The following is a 14960-nucleotide window of genomic DNA, read 5'->3' as shown; positions in this document are numbered from 1 at the left end:
AGAATCTCCATCTGTGCTGACATTTAAAATTCAGCTGGATCGGGCCAGAGCAATCTGATCTGACTGAACCTGCTCTGAGGAGGAGGTTGGACTTGATGACCTCCAGAAATCCTTCCCAACCTAAATGATTCTATGATTCTATCTGCAGATTGAAAATGATCTTTTTGATCTCTAAAATGAAGAAATAGGGCTACCTTCCTTGCATGAAGGTGCGAGATATTTTAGGCAGTATTGTTCCCAGAAATAAACTCTTATTTCAAAAGCTACAAACATTTCATGTACCTTCGTAATAGTGAGTAGCTTCCTTCTTCACTACAAAGACATCTTACTGAAACAAATCAGAAGATTTATCTAAATAGAAAAACTTTAGGACTTCCCACTTGCAATAGAGCCCCTCCCTGCTCCAGATAAATGCCCAGATAAATGTTCTTTGCTTCAATGTTTGCAGAAATCTGCAATTCAGTACTGCCTTTAGAGCAACAGCTCATTCTTTTCCCTGTATGTTGCAGCTGACCTGCAGCCTGGGCATTGTGAAACATTAGTGGAGTGACATGCTGAGAAACAACTTCAATATGAAATGTGATATTCTAAATGTGATATTCTAAAATTCAGCTTGCCGCTTCGGAATTCTTTCTTCAGAAAAATGGTGTTACTGAAGTACTTGGTGTATTTAGGACACTCGATGCAGTTTAATGTCTGTAAATTAGATCTCCTGCAAGACACCAGGCCTTAATTAGGAGTCTCAGCAGATGCACTGTAATGAAGAATCTTTCTGTGAATTAATTTCCCCTACCCTTGGTTAGGGGTCTAGTCAACTTCTATTCTAGGCTCCCCCTATAGACAAAGGAAGCAATATCACCTTCAGAGGACAATTCATCCCATCTTAAGATAAGTGTGATAAGCAGAAGGAATCATCCTCTAAGGGTGTCTTTGTTGTCATTGATTATAGGACATGCCCGTCTCCTTCCCTGCCCTTACTACTTTTTACTAGTGGAACTGATGACATAAGTGTCCTAGCAAATTCAGTGAACCCTCGTCATGTCTGTCCCTATCAACTCACAAACAAAGCTTAACAAAGCTTTAGACTGCAAACTTTCATATAAATTCTTTTAATAATAACAAGACCATATTCATGTAAATAGCAGTACAGTGTAAGATATCAGAGGAATCAGTTCTGCTTATCTGACTCTGAAGAGCTGCAGTGCAACTCCGTGGAGTTTAAGCATTAAGTATGCCATCTGAATGTGAATCCACCTCTGTTATTAATTATGACCAAACTTGATAATTCTTCCTCTCATTAAAATGCACAGTCCTGATACACAGTTAGCTGTTTTTTCCACAGAAGACTCCTGTTGTCTCTAATAACACATCTACCCTTGGACTCGTGTCCTTTGTTAGATAACCTCTTTGGCTCATGGACCATCTAGTTTCAGGCAGCCTGCTCATCTGTGGAGCAGATATTTTGCTGTGATAACCTGTTCATCTGTGGACCATCCAGGCTCAGATTATGTGTCCATCCATCGGGGTAGATTTTTCTTCAAATGCAGATAGAAAATTCTTCAAGTAGGTAATCGCTGGTGATTTGCTTAGAGTTCTGGTGCCTCTGGCTTAACATTGCCTTTGTACTTCCACCCAATCCCACATATATTTTTTCTTCTAAGATCCTTGAATAATTAACTCTTTTGAAGAAAAGAAGAATAATGGTCTATTGGAAGATGTTGACATAGATATCATGCTTTAGTAAACAGTTTGCCATTAACCTCTCTCTGTTCTTGCAATATCACTGGACACTTATTGAAATTACTTTATGATAAGATGATGAAGACAGCTGTTCTGGGAAGCTGAGGAGCCTTTGAGACATATGAACAAAGACCCTTCCCCTGATTCTGGCAGGACTTTAAGGACATCTCTACCTGCCAGAAAAGCTAGCTTACTTGTGCTACTTCGAGGGCTTAGAGGTTGTTCGACAAACTGTTGGCCTTCAGAGCAGAGAGCTGAATTGGGTTACTCAGCTGAAGAGTGATCTGCTCTGACTGTCCCTAGCAGGGAAAGTCATCAGTGGGGCTTAGGCAGGCAGAAATGTCCCAGGTAACGCAGCCTTAGTGTGGGAACAAGAGAGAATTCAGGGAGAAAGATAAGGGGGCACAAGGGAAAAACAGTACGTGGTAGCCAAAGCACACCACCCTTTGCAACATGAGTAACGAACTAGCTGGTGAAGGCCAGACAGTTTGTTCCAGCTGCACGGCAGAGGAGGGAGCGATATGGAGGTATCTCGGTCCGCCCCGACCACAGGGGGTTGCATCCCAAAAAATAATTGCTGCTCACAGACTAACTGTTGACCTACAGTACCCCAGCCTCATTATCCCTGCTTACCATATTAAAAATCACGCCCTTTGCTGCATAATGATATGTAAATAAGGGGGGCATACCCCCAACAACCGCGCAGATGGCAATCTGGCCAATGAAGTATGTCGGCCATGCTTCCACATCCCACCTTCAGCAACTATAAAACAGAGGATAGCTCACTAAAGTTTTTGGAAGGGAAGAAAATTGAACCGCCGACCTGGTCACTGGAGATTGCTGACGAGCGAGCCTCCTTCTCCCCTCCCCCAAACAGGGACGCCTCCTTGGTAAGACTTGCGCCTCCGACAAACGTCGGATGTTACCCGGGAAAATATATTATTATTGAAAGCACTTAATTGTTAGTTTGAGCTCATAGAAAGAAAATTTGTAGCAGCAAGTGCTTTTATCAATGGCAATTCCGAACCTGTTGTATCTGTTGCTTTAAAAAAATCTTATTCTTTTTCTTTGCAAAACTGTCTCAGGGAAAGTCCTCAAACAGGGGGGCTCTGGCAGGCAAACGTAGATTATAAAGATAAGGAAGGGCCTTCCGTCCCTCCCTTTCACGCAACACTCAATTCAGGTGGGTACAGTGAAGGCAGAGGTCCAGTCAATTTATCAAAGGATTCAACTTCAGCCTTTAGAAGAGAAATTGAAGGGGAGGCCTATTTGTAGACTTCAGCTACTTAGTGCGAGGTTATAAAGATGAAGTCAGACTCTTAGAGATGCACAGAGAAAGGAGAAGAGGCAACAGGAACAAACTGCAGCAAGGGCAATTCCAACCAGAAATAAGAAACAAGAAATTCACCAGAGTGCTACAATGTTGGAAGCAGTGCCCAGAGAGGTGGTGGCCTCTTCATCCTTGGAGCTGTTCCAAACTCAGTTAGACAAGGCCCTGAGCAACCCAATATGGCTTGGAAGGTAGCCCTGCTCTGAACAGGGGGATTGGAATACAGACCTCTAGAAGTCCTTTCAGCTTCAATTATGTCATGATGCTGATATCGTCAGAGGAGGTTAGATGACTAGCTGAAACTAGAGACCTGATGTTTACATGAAGTAATGCTAGCACAGAGGAATCCCACCCCCAGTAATCGCTGGAAGGGGTGGTGTACCCAGAATGCATTTTGTTCTTTCGGCTTTATCTGGTGGGATACAAAATGGAATATAATCCAGTATCTGATAAAAGACTACACTTCTTCCTATAAATTTTGCCCTGTAGACTTTCATAACAATGGTATTATCACTTTTAGGATCTACTCAGACATTTAATTTTTTCCCCTCTCCCAGTGCATAGAAGTCTAGGCAGACTTGGCGTTGAAGGATCTTTCCATATACCTTGCATTACTATATTAAACAGTACCTCAGTACTTGCAGGAATGACTTACACACTGGTTCTATAGCGAGAGCTCACAAGAATATTCTAGCTGAATCTTATGCAGGAAATTCTTTACTGATAACCATTCTAGCAATTCATTACTATGATCAGCTATGATTTTGTATAGGCCCTCCAGAAATGACAAAAGGTAAACCACTTGTGAAATCCATGCGCTACTTGAAGTGCATGTGTAGCCAGGCATAAGAATGAGCACAAATTACCAGCACTACTTCGGAGAACAATCAAAAAAATCCCACTCTTGTTCCAGGAAGCATCCATGCATTTATTTATTGCAATGCCACTTTCCCTCTGGATGCACAGCTTGGTGTATATGTTACTGTTCCAACACTACCAACCAATAACTTTTGCAGTGTTAACGTGGATAATATTGTTGATCAATCACTCCTAAAGCCTCTTCTCTATGTTTGCAGTGTGTGCCTCTTACAAAATTAAGACTCCCAAGTATATGTTAGAAGATATGCTGGTATTCTGCAAGGATTACCAAACACAGGTCTACCTTATGCAATGCATGCATAGACCTTCGGCTGGAATAAATGCATGAGGTCCAGTTCTCTTTGTGTGTACTGCAGTAAGCCCTAGGACCATCAGAAATCACGTATCCCATGAAGTTTTGAAACAGAGAATGGAGCTAATCATTAGGTAATAAACCCAACAGATGCCAGAAATGGACACAGTGAACAGATACATTTCATGTGTGCCTAGGAGTAGAACTAGGGCTGTGCCCTTCCGTCTTCCCAAACTGGCTTAATGTGCTCTCCACTAGCTGAAAACTTTCCGAGTTACCCATCTTTTGTTGGACAGCCACAAGAGGGCAATACTTCATACAAAATCTCTCTGTGATACACGGCTCCAAAATACAGTGCTGTACAGATAGCCAAGTGATGATGTGCTAATACTAGCCAAACGAATGCACCTCCTGCCTGTGAGATGCTCCCTTTCTGGACCTTCTAACCTGAGACCTTACATCTAGATCCCAGTGCTGATAATCCAATCCTGTCACAATGCAATGTCTGACATTCTGCTAAACCATACATCGCTAGCCATTAGCATGAAGTACGTGGTAAAGCTAACTATCTCATCAAAATGCACACGTCTAAAAGGTAGTGGTGTAGTTGTATGTGAAAGTATAAATAAGTTCAAGGAGAGCTTCACGTCATGTGTCTTAGAAACCTCTTTCAGGTTGGGATGCATTGCGCCTTCAAGGTGAGAGTCTCCCATGACTATGGAGAGAGCTTTGGGCTGCTGGCTCTCAGTGACACCTCTAGTTTTCAGATGTGTCATTGTAGGCATGTTCTTAGTTGTACCGGGTAATTAAAAGTAGAAACATAGGGCAGTGTCTGAGATATCTTCTTAGCCATATCTAATGAGGCCTTCCAATTAACCAGGTTGGTTGTGATGTGTTAGCCCAAGACTACAAAGGTCTAGGCTCGTGAATATGATGTTACTGATCCTCAAGATGCTTGTGAACTATATGTGCCGCTATTATGTACCAAATGCAAATGCCGACTTTAAGGCCTTAGGAAAATATCAGCAATTACCAAAAGCGTCCTCAGCTGTGTCTGTGTTATGCTGTTCTTTTTATCAGCTTTGTCATACGGTTACCAAGGCCCAGTGAATTTTACCTAAGTAGAGAAATATTTCATAACAATAGCATTACTAGCCTCTCTCTATTCTAGATACTGAAATATTCAGTCCATATGCAATAATTGCAGTACTTGTGAAGTATTACTCAGGAAAAAAAAAAGGAGGCCTTTAGCCCAGTTGCAAGTAGATGTTACATATTGCTTGTAAAAAGGGCATTCTGCCTTTGGATAAAAATCCCATTTCACAGGTAGTATTCTTCACCTACAAATACTTCAAAGTAGTTTGGAGGTACTTGGGTGGTGCAACTCCCTCAAATGTTACTATTTCATACGCCTAACTTGCAGGATATATGTAGTGCAGCGTAAACTCCTTATTCCAGATTTTATTAATCCCAATGGCTCTATCATCCAAAGCCACCTGCTACTACTCAACCTGCTTATTTTGGTATGCTCACCACAGGAAATTTCTAATTGAGGATGCGCACTTTAAATTACAGTTCTTCCATTTTGTTTTATGATGAAATAGTAATTAAACAAAAAAAATCTCAGGAGTCTATTTGGAGAATACATGCATGCACTAGTTGATGATATGCTGGGCCCAGATAATCGCAGGCCTGTTGGGGGAGCAATTTAAATCAAAAGTTTTGAACACATGCCTCTGAATTCAGCGAGTCCTTGGAAAAATAGTTCTTCCTTTGAGCCCTGCTTTCCAGGTCAACACCTCTCAGTGGCATTTTTGGTTGCAGAAAACTCAGCCCTGGCCCTCTTGGCCCACCAGGAGAGTCTCTCTCCCTCTGTCACTTCAGAGGCCTCGCTCTGGCCAAGTCCTGCAGCACACTGCCCCCCTGCAACTCTCAGCTGTCTCTAACCTGCATTCAAACTGCAGATTCCCTACCAAACTCCTGCCCTGCCAAAGGCAATTGCTTTCCAAAAGGCTCTCTAAGGTCAGGATGTTTGGGGCAACTGAAATCTCCTGGAGTTTCATCTCGATCCACAGTGCAGCAACCAGGACAAGACAAATAAGCAGCCATTCCCCTGGTGCCCAGCCACACGCTTTTACATCTATACACTCATTATTATCGCAACTTCCTGGCTGTTTTTTTTTTTTTCCCCCTAGATTTTGAATCCTAGCTTTGGATCTCAAAGCAAATAGAAAGCTTGGAAGGAGAGGAAAAGTCTTTTTATGCATGCCATACTGCTGTTTTATTTAGGCCTCTTCTTTGCACTGTGCATGCTACTGCATTGTGTAACCCTGCAGACTGGTGCTTCCACCGAGGGTCGTCGGCCTTATACCTGAGGAGCCGTCACTATGGGGTTTAAGTAGGCAGCAGAGGGGCAAGTGTTTGTCTGGAGAAGGGCTTTGTTCAGCCCTCTCATGCCACACCAGGACTGTGTTCCTGGAGTAATGCGATCAAAGCAATCTGATTTTGACTAATAGTGGGATTAATGAGCTTTGTCAGGTCTTGAGCTGTCCAACTAAGGATGCTCGTTATGACCCCAGGCCAATTACAGACTTAGCTTCTGCCTTTAGACATGGGGCTGAGAACGATCCTTTTTTCTTTCATGGCCATTTGTGTTTCAGACATAGAGACAAGATGCTCTGAGGTAGTTCTGTTGCAAGGGAATAATCCCTCCCTGCAGCTGACATTGCAGGTGGGCTCCATCCTCCCTGCTAGGCTCCCTCAGAATGTTCTTTATTCTAAAATTAAATGAAAAATTGGGTTTCTAATGAAAACTTTGTCCCCTATTTTCCAGGTTCTGCAAAGGAGATGGAGTAGCAAGAAGAAATCTGCAGAGTAGGAGGCCTGGGACAGCAGAAGAAGACAGGGAAACTTGTGAAATGGCCTCATCTTTGCCAGAAACCATTTCTGAGTTTACTGCCTTTGCTATGTAGACCAAATTGGTCAGTCAGCTGTGTTTCATCCCAGCAAAAAACAGAGTAGTTCAAAACCAGCTCAGTCCAGGCAGTTTTAAGCTGAAGCCCCACTAGTGCAATGCAGCCAGCTCTGTTTGACCCATCATCTTTAAATGAAATAGATTAGACCAGGGTCTCTGTGGGGTTTTTGGAGATACAGCAAAAGCATTGTAGAGATCCTGCCAGTTTTCACAGGCTGCTTTTCCTTCAAGGCGGTCTCTCACTGTCCCTAGATTAGAGCAATAATCACGTCTGACTGTAAGATGAGAGAGCTGCTAATTTCAAGGAGTGAAAGAACTTGAGATTTTAATGATGCACACTGGAGCCAATTTAAACACTCTCGCAAACTCACTTGCCAAGTTGCATCATTGCAATTTGTCAGGCACGAGTTTCTTAACTGTACCTACGGAGACCTTACTAAAATCATCCTAAGTCATTTCCTGGAGAGACAAACCAATTATATTAAATTGCTTGCCTTGAGTCTTTAGACACAGGCTCCTTAAAGCTGTAACCTACCTGGAATTTGCATTTGGCTTCCTCGTCAAAGTCAGAGTGATTAGTTCAAATCAATACACATAATAATCTGCGTAGGGTTTCCTCAGAGAAAAGCAAAGGAAATCAGACATTTCCCCGGAGGAAAGGTAAAGCCTAAAAAAAGAAACTAGGAAATTACAGTTTCACAATTACAGATCAAGCAATTAAACAAAATCTGAAATGCCACAGTTTTGTTCTTATGGCTATGTTAGCATCCGTCAAATATTACTAGTCATCAGTTAATAAGTATCAGCCTGACGTGCCTGTTTTCCACAGTCTCTCCATTTTGCCTCACCAGCACAAAATGTCTTCTTAAAGGCATACATCTTAATGCTGAGAGAAATCAAACTGGCAACAGAGGAATCCAGTGCTGAAGTCCATCACTTCCACAATTTATGAAACAGGTTGCCCCTTCCGGAAAAAAAAAAAAAAAAGAACTTTAATAATAAAATAATTGAAATTTGACAGTATACATAATCCAGCCCAATTTGTTCTCTCTCCTGCCACCTCTCTCAGGTTATTAGGCAGAGCAGAGGGGTTGCCTTGGGCAGCAGATTAGTAATGGCAGCAAAATTGCCAAGACCCCAGCAGAGCAGAATCCTGGAAAATTTCAGTGGGGCATAAATGGAGGTGGTCACTGAAGGAGTGGGGCAGGGAAGGAAGAACAGCCCCCTCCCCAAACTGGCAACTGTGTCCTTGTTTTTTTCTGTATCCTTAGCAGCGGGTAGTGAATTCCAGCTCTTCAGGGCTGTCCCTGCACAGCTCTGTGGCCTCCTCTGCAAGGCCATGGCTGAAGAAGGTAGAGTCCAGGGGTTGGGGGAACCTGGATGTGTTGGTGGCCGCACAGGCTACAGCCAACACCGAGGGGGTCTGTGAAGGAAGTGCCAAGGTCTGGCTGAACTCCTGGAGCAAGGGACTCAGCTGAGGAAGACTCCAGGGACTGTTTGGGGAAAGAATGGTCCCGCTGTGGTGGCCTGGTTAGGTTGTGCGTGAGGACGCTGACTCTGGATGGAGGGAAGGCAAAGGAAGGGAGGAGAGGACTAAAAGGAGACATGGCTCAGCCTAGCAGGAGGAGAAGAAATGAGTAATTGGAGCAAGTGACAGAAGCGAGTGTGAGAAGTGCAGTTTAGGGCACTACCTAGATAAGCTCAAGCAGCTGGAAGTCCAGACTGGCACTCAACCTAGCCTCCACAGGTAACGACACAGACTGTGAATGCTCGTAATGGCAGAACTGAGCTGAGGCCAGGGTTTACCTTGTTTCAAGCAATGACAGGCTGTGAGGCGATCAGAAATTGCAAAAAAGTCATTTATGCATCCTCTGCAGACATGTCCCTCATTTGTAGCTGGCTAACTCTGCTCCTAAATTCACTGCTTCCACCATTCTGTTATTTCTCCCTGAAGTCCAGCTGAGCCCCTTCACTTTTGGGCCATAGCCACCTGCTGCTATTTCAGTCTGCCCTCACCCCCATGCATATCTGAAGACCTCTTTCGCAAAAGCTGTTCCTGTGAGGTAATTACATACTCAGTTATTTCCAGCTGATAAACCTCGTGTGCTTAGAGATGCATGTGATGGACACACGTGCAGAATTACCACTAACTTAAAAGCCCCAGTATTCCTCCATGCATCCCACAGGGCCTCCATCTTCCCACAGGTCCCCTTCCCGCTTCCAGCACAACATCTCCCAAGGAAAAATAAATAAATAAATAAATAAATAAATAATCTCTGTAAGTGCTCCTATTCCCATGTTTTTAGCACTTCCTTTTAAACCAACTGCCCAGCTAGTCAGCTGGTATAGTTTGACTTTGATCCATTGTTACATTTGAGACGGAGAAGCACTCCAGTTTCCAAAGCATTTTTCATACCTACTTTCTTGTCCAATTTCATTTAATTTAAAACACTCTATTACTACATATTATATGACTGTATTGCAATGTCTATGACATACATTCTGAAATGTCTAATGATTTCTTTGTTGAAGTTAAATGTTTCAAAATGATCAAAATGAAACATTTTGATATTTCTCAATTGAAATTTAGCATAATTGACCCAGAAGACATTTCAGTGTTTCAACATTGCTCTCTCATGCAAAAGGAAGATTAGAGAAGTAGGAATTCACCATTGAAGAGAAACACTGTTTGCCAAAGATGGGAGATCCTTGGAGAGCAGCCTCCACCAGGAATATCAATGACTCCCCCACTGCTTCTGACCTTCCTTCTCTTTCTGCAGGTGTGGGAGTGAGGGCAAATTTAAGATAGCATTTAAAATACCAGCAGAAAATGAGTGGAAATGGAAAAGGTCCCACTTCCCTGTAAGATGAGTTTGCAAGAGAGAGATGATGAATTATCTTCTTGAATGGCCTGTCCCCTTCCTTTACTACAAAGGCAGCTTAGACAACTAGATTAGATTCAGTCACCTAACTTTTAAATAGCTTAACTGCAGGGAGATGAATCCCATCTGCTGTATAGACATGTGGCATGTGCTCAAGATCCATGATGGGTCTGGATCTACTGCACAGCTCTGTCCAGGAGATGCATTTCACATTCTCTGAAATATCACACTGAGCTGCACCCTGTGCTGTTCTGACTGTCTTTATGTGCACGGTAAACTATGCACATCCCGAAATCTGGGATGCACTGAACCTAATCTACATGACATGGAGAAAGCATGTGTGAAATTGCACGTGCATGTGTAAAAAAACAAAACCAAAAACCCTTCCCTGGAAATCCACCAGCCTTACCCTCCCAAGCCTGCAGTTCTGCACCATGCCATCACACCATATTTCCATACCACAGCAATGCAGGAGGCCAGGCTCCATGATTACTCTTTCAAATGCTCATGGGTGTGAAATGCTTGGGGAAAACATACGGGAAGACTTCCTTGCTGAGCTTTAGCTGTATGCAAGTGACCTATTTAAAGCTAATCAGGCTTCCTCTGTGTTCATCAGAGAGAAAGAAGTTAGCATCTTCACAGAGCGCTTCTTCCTTAGGGTTGGTTGAATCATCTCCAGGAACTGCCTGTCTCTCTCCATTGAGTCCAGAGGGGGTTTAGATGACTAGATTAGGTTCAGACAAATCTTTTAGGTGCTTCCTGGTATATGACATGAGCGTTTTCACCCACACCCCTCCCTAATTTCTCCCTTTTATCTCTACTGAGAGATCTCCAACCACCTAGGCACCAGCATGAGGTCCTTCAGTAGGATGCCTGAATTTAGGCGAGATGAACTGAATCCTAAGAGTCAGTTACTCTAACACAAACAGATAATGTAACTCCCTGTATTTCTCTTGTTGGCAGATGTTGAACTTTTGACGTATTTGGTGACATAATTAATACGTTCATAATGGATAATTTGCTGAAGGAGCACAGTAACTTAGTTCCTGCAAGGTGGAAGTTTCACAGTTATTCAGTTCACCTCACAGAAGAAAATCCTCTTGTCTTCCCTTTACTCTGCTTCCCCAAATACTTGTGCTGCCTCCCCAGCTATAATACTGGATTGTGTCACTTCCTCCTTTACCTATGGATGTCCCCTTGTATGACTTTTCATAATTAACTTGTGCAGGAGAATTATGACAATTTTCAGAAAAGTTTTTTAAAATATAGCGCCCTACTATGGCTAAAGAAAATCCAACAAATAAAATAGCCATCTTCCACTTACCGGAAAACATCAGCACCAGTGTATACGCGTTTACATACACTCAGGTTTGTGCCTTCGCCATCTGGTGGCAAAGCACGATCATAGCATGTCCACAGAGCTGAGAAAGTTTTTGGACCCTATGTATTTGTTTGAAAACGAGAATTCTAAATAAGTAAGATGGTTGGGAAAGCTTCCGTTTTTCAACATTTATTGATAATATCATCAGTTATATATATATACATCATTTTGAGATCTTCTATTTTGTAAATAGGTGATACTTATTGTTTACTGCTGCTACTTGTTTTAATGTATCATCTTGTATTATATTGTACTGAACAACATTGCATTGCATCATATCTGAATGTTGTGGCACAAAAATATCCGACATGCTCTTTTCAGATAGTTGACTATGCATCTAGTCATAGGCTTGAGCAAAAGGCTGTCCCAGCTCATTCCAGTTATAGCTGAGCACACTGATTTATCTTACCCAAATTTAAACCTCTGCAGCAGATTTGAGTCCATCTGACCTCACCAATCTAATCTTCCTTTAAGCTTAATAAAAAAAAAAAAGGGCACTTCTTGGGCACTGGTCATCTTTTCTTAGAAGAGACGTCTTCATACCCCGGGATCCATGAATCTTCTTTGTAAACTACGAAGAACACGAGATGAACAGCTTAGGTGAAGGCAATTACTTCTGAGATCATATCTCTTACATCATAGACAGCCAAAGTGCAGACAGCAAAAACCTCACATCTTGTCCTTCAAACTGGGGAATACAAGTCAGTGAGTGTAATTAGAACCCGGTTACTTTCTCATGTATCCTGAAATATTGGAGCTGAGAAAGATATCTGAGCCATATTACATACTAAGATCAAATTAAAAAAAAAGTACTTCTCTTCTTCTTTTTTCTAACTCTTACATTGTGTAGGAGAGGATTTACTAGTTACACTGGTTAGTATGAAATTTGCATTTTCCTGGCCTTAGAAATTAGTAGCTGAAAGATCTATTTCCCATCTCTAGTTTCTTTGCTATGAAGGATGGCCATTCATTTTCTTACACCCACTGCTTAATCCTGCCTGCTACAGCACTGGATTTCAACACAGGTGGAGTTGCTTGCTTTCTAAAATGGGAAGTAACATCTGTGTTCACTTTGGAAGTTCCTGTATGATCCAGGCATAAGTTGCTATGTAATTGCTTCTGAGACTTTTTTTTTTTTTCTTTCAGTAAGGACTGGATTATTTACCAGATTTGCTTATAGACCCTTGATCTCCAGATGTCTATACATACATATAGAAGCTCCATCGTTAACCAGATAGATAAAAGCCTGTTCAGATCTCCTTCTTTTTCAGAGTGCTGGGTATTACCAAGAGTGGAATAAATCCAAATCTTCTCAACATTTTGGAAAGAGACCATCTCTGTTATACAAAACTGAAATAACAGAGATAAAGTCTGTTTCTATTTAAAAGTAGACTGAAATTTAGCAAAACATCATTTCAGGACAATGTGGAACGAGAATGTTACAGTCTGGGAATCCTAGAATAGCCTCATTTTCACACGTGTTCTTTGTGGCTTGTATGTCCAATTTATTGATAGAATTGATACAGCAGCAGCAGATTGTAGTGATGTATTCTTCCATGCAAACAAATTGCAGTTACTTACCTTTGGTTTAATAAAGACATGATAAGTGAAAATGGATATGAATTTAACTCTTTTCATAGTCGTGGAGTTTAAGTGCAGCTGACATCTACTCTGGAATATCATTGTAATCCCAGGCAGAGAAATGCATTTGAAACCTTATTTTCCCCAGAGATGCTGACCATCCATTTCTGTCTTCACAGGTAACTTTGTATATCCTGCACACCTTCAAAAGTCAGCTCATGAATTCATACCTCCATGTACCTACTAGTCAGACAGTCAGTTTGTTATGAGTGTGAATGGAGCTTGGTTTGGTGCAGGAACGAGCAGAATTAATTAAAGAGTGTTTTCTATCAGACATTTGTCTAGTAGAATGCCATCAAGTTGACTGGAAACAGTTGGAATCCAACCAGTGGACTTTAATATCCTTTTCTGAATTAAAAAAATATTAGTATCACAGTTATAAATACAGCTCTGAAGGAATAGTTGGTTTATTTGTAATAAATCTGGAGTAGCTCTACATGCATATGCCTGCTTATGGAATTCATCTCACCTAGAGGTATACCTTTAAGCATGCCTTCGTTTCTGTCTTCCATCTTAGTTTCTTCTCAATAGGGAGGGGGAGGAAAAAAAAGTAACAGGTGTTTTTACAGAATGGTTCATGTGAGTATCTTAGACATCTGCTACAGGATGAGATGAGTTATGCCATAGAAGTGCCCATTTTTTCCTTCCTTTTCCCTATTCAGGATGTGTAGAATGATAAGCTCAGGAGGCTGCAGCCAGGGCCTGTCCCTCTGGCCCTGAGCCAGGTGGGCAGAGAAGACCTGGAGATGGTAGCCGAGTTCAACCAAGAGTCCAGATGACCAGGAGAGTTCCTGGTGATGAAGCAGGTGTGAGGTCAAGCTGAGAAGTCAGCCTGCGGGTCAGAGCCAGGATCAGGCCTGGTGAGGGTAACCAGGGACAGAGAGAGTCCAGTGCCTACTGGGCAGGCCCAAAGTGACAAGATAGGTGCAGGGTCAAGCTGGGAAGTCAGTCCACAGGGCAGGGTCCAGAGCAATGGAGTCTGCACGCTGAGCTGAGCTGAGCTGAGCTGAGCTGGAGATCAGTGCTCCTCTAGGGTAGCTCAGACAGAAACTGAAGGCCCAGGGTTGAGCTTAAATGGGGCTCCTGGGCCCATGGGCAGGAGGTGCCAGTGGCTGCCTCAGGCGAGGATGATCAGGCCCATTAAGGCCTGTTAGTGCCCTCAGACCCTGGAAACAGTAGTAATTGAAATGCTCACTAGCATATGGAATTTTGATTTAAGAATTCAAAGAACTGGGAAATGTTACTACCTCTTTAAGGTCTGTCAGAGACCATTTCTTCTGTTTCCAGTCTCATTTAGCCTACTTCCCACTAAGAACTCTTGAACATTGATACATATGTATTTACCATTATTAGACTGTGACTTAGTGGCATTCATAGTGCTCCAGCTTCACACTGGCACAATCTAGGTAGATAATGTATGTTACAGCTGGTTTGAGATAACACAGACAAGTGATTACATTTCAGAATGGCATTTTGGATGAAATCAGTATTGTCCTCATTGACCAAAGGAAGTAAGCTGCTCACTGCTAGTGGGAGCATATGATCATGATCGGTTTTTGCCAGTTGTTCTCCAGAGTGTATCAAGACAAGATTGCTTACCTAATGTGAACAAATATCTGAGCAAAACGGCAGGAGAAAATTACACCACAGTAGCTGAGTTCCTCCTCCTAGATCTAATCAACAAGGCAGAAGCACAGCCCACTCTCATTGTAATGCTTTTAATTATTTGCCTGATGACTGTAGTTGGAAATCTGGGCTTGACCGCATTGATAAGGATTGTTTCCCCAAACCATCCTCCCAAATAGCTTTTCCTTAGCCATTTGGCAGTCTTAGACCTCTGC

The sequence above is a fragment of the Apteryx mantelli genome, chromosome 4 (genome assembly GCF_036417845.1).
Source record: "Apteryx mantelli isolate bAptMan1 chromosome 4, bAptMan1.hap1, whole genome shotgun sequence".
In the NCBI taxonomy this organism is placed as follows: domain Eukaryota; kingdom Metazoa; phylum Chordata; class Aves; order Apterygiformes; family Apterygidae; genus Apteryx; species Apteryx mantelli.
This window is presented reverse-complemented; position numbering follows the sequence as displayed.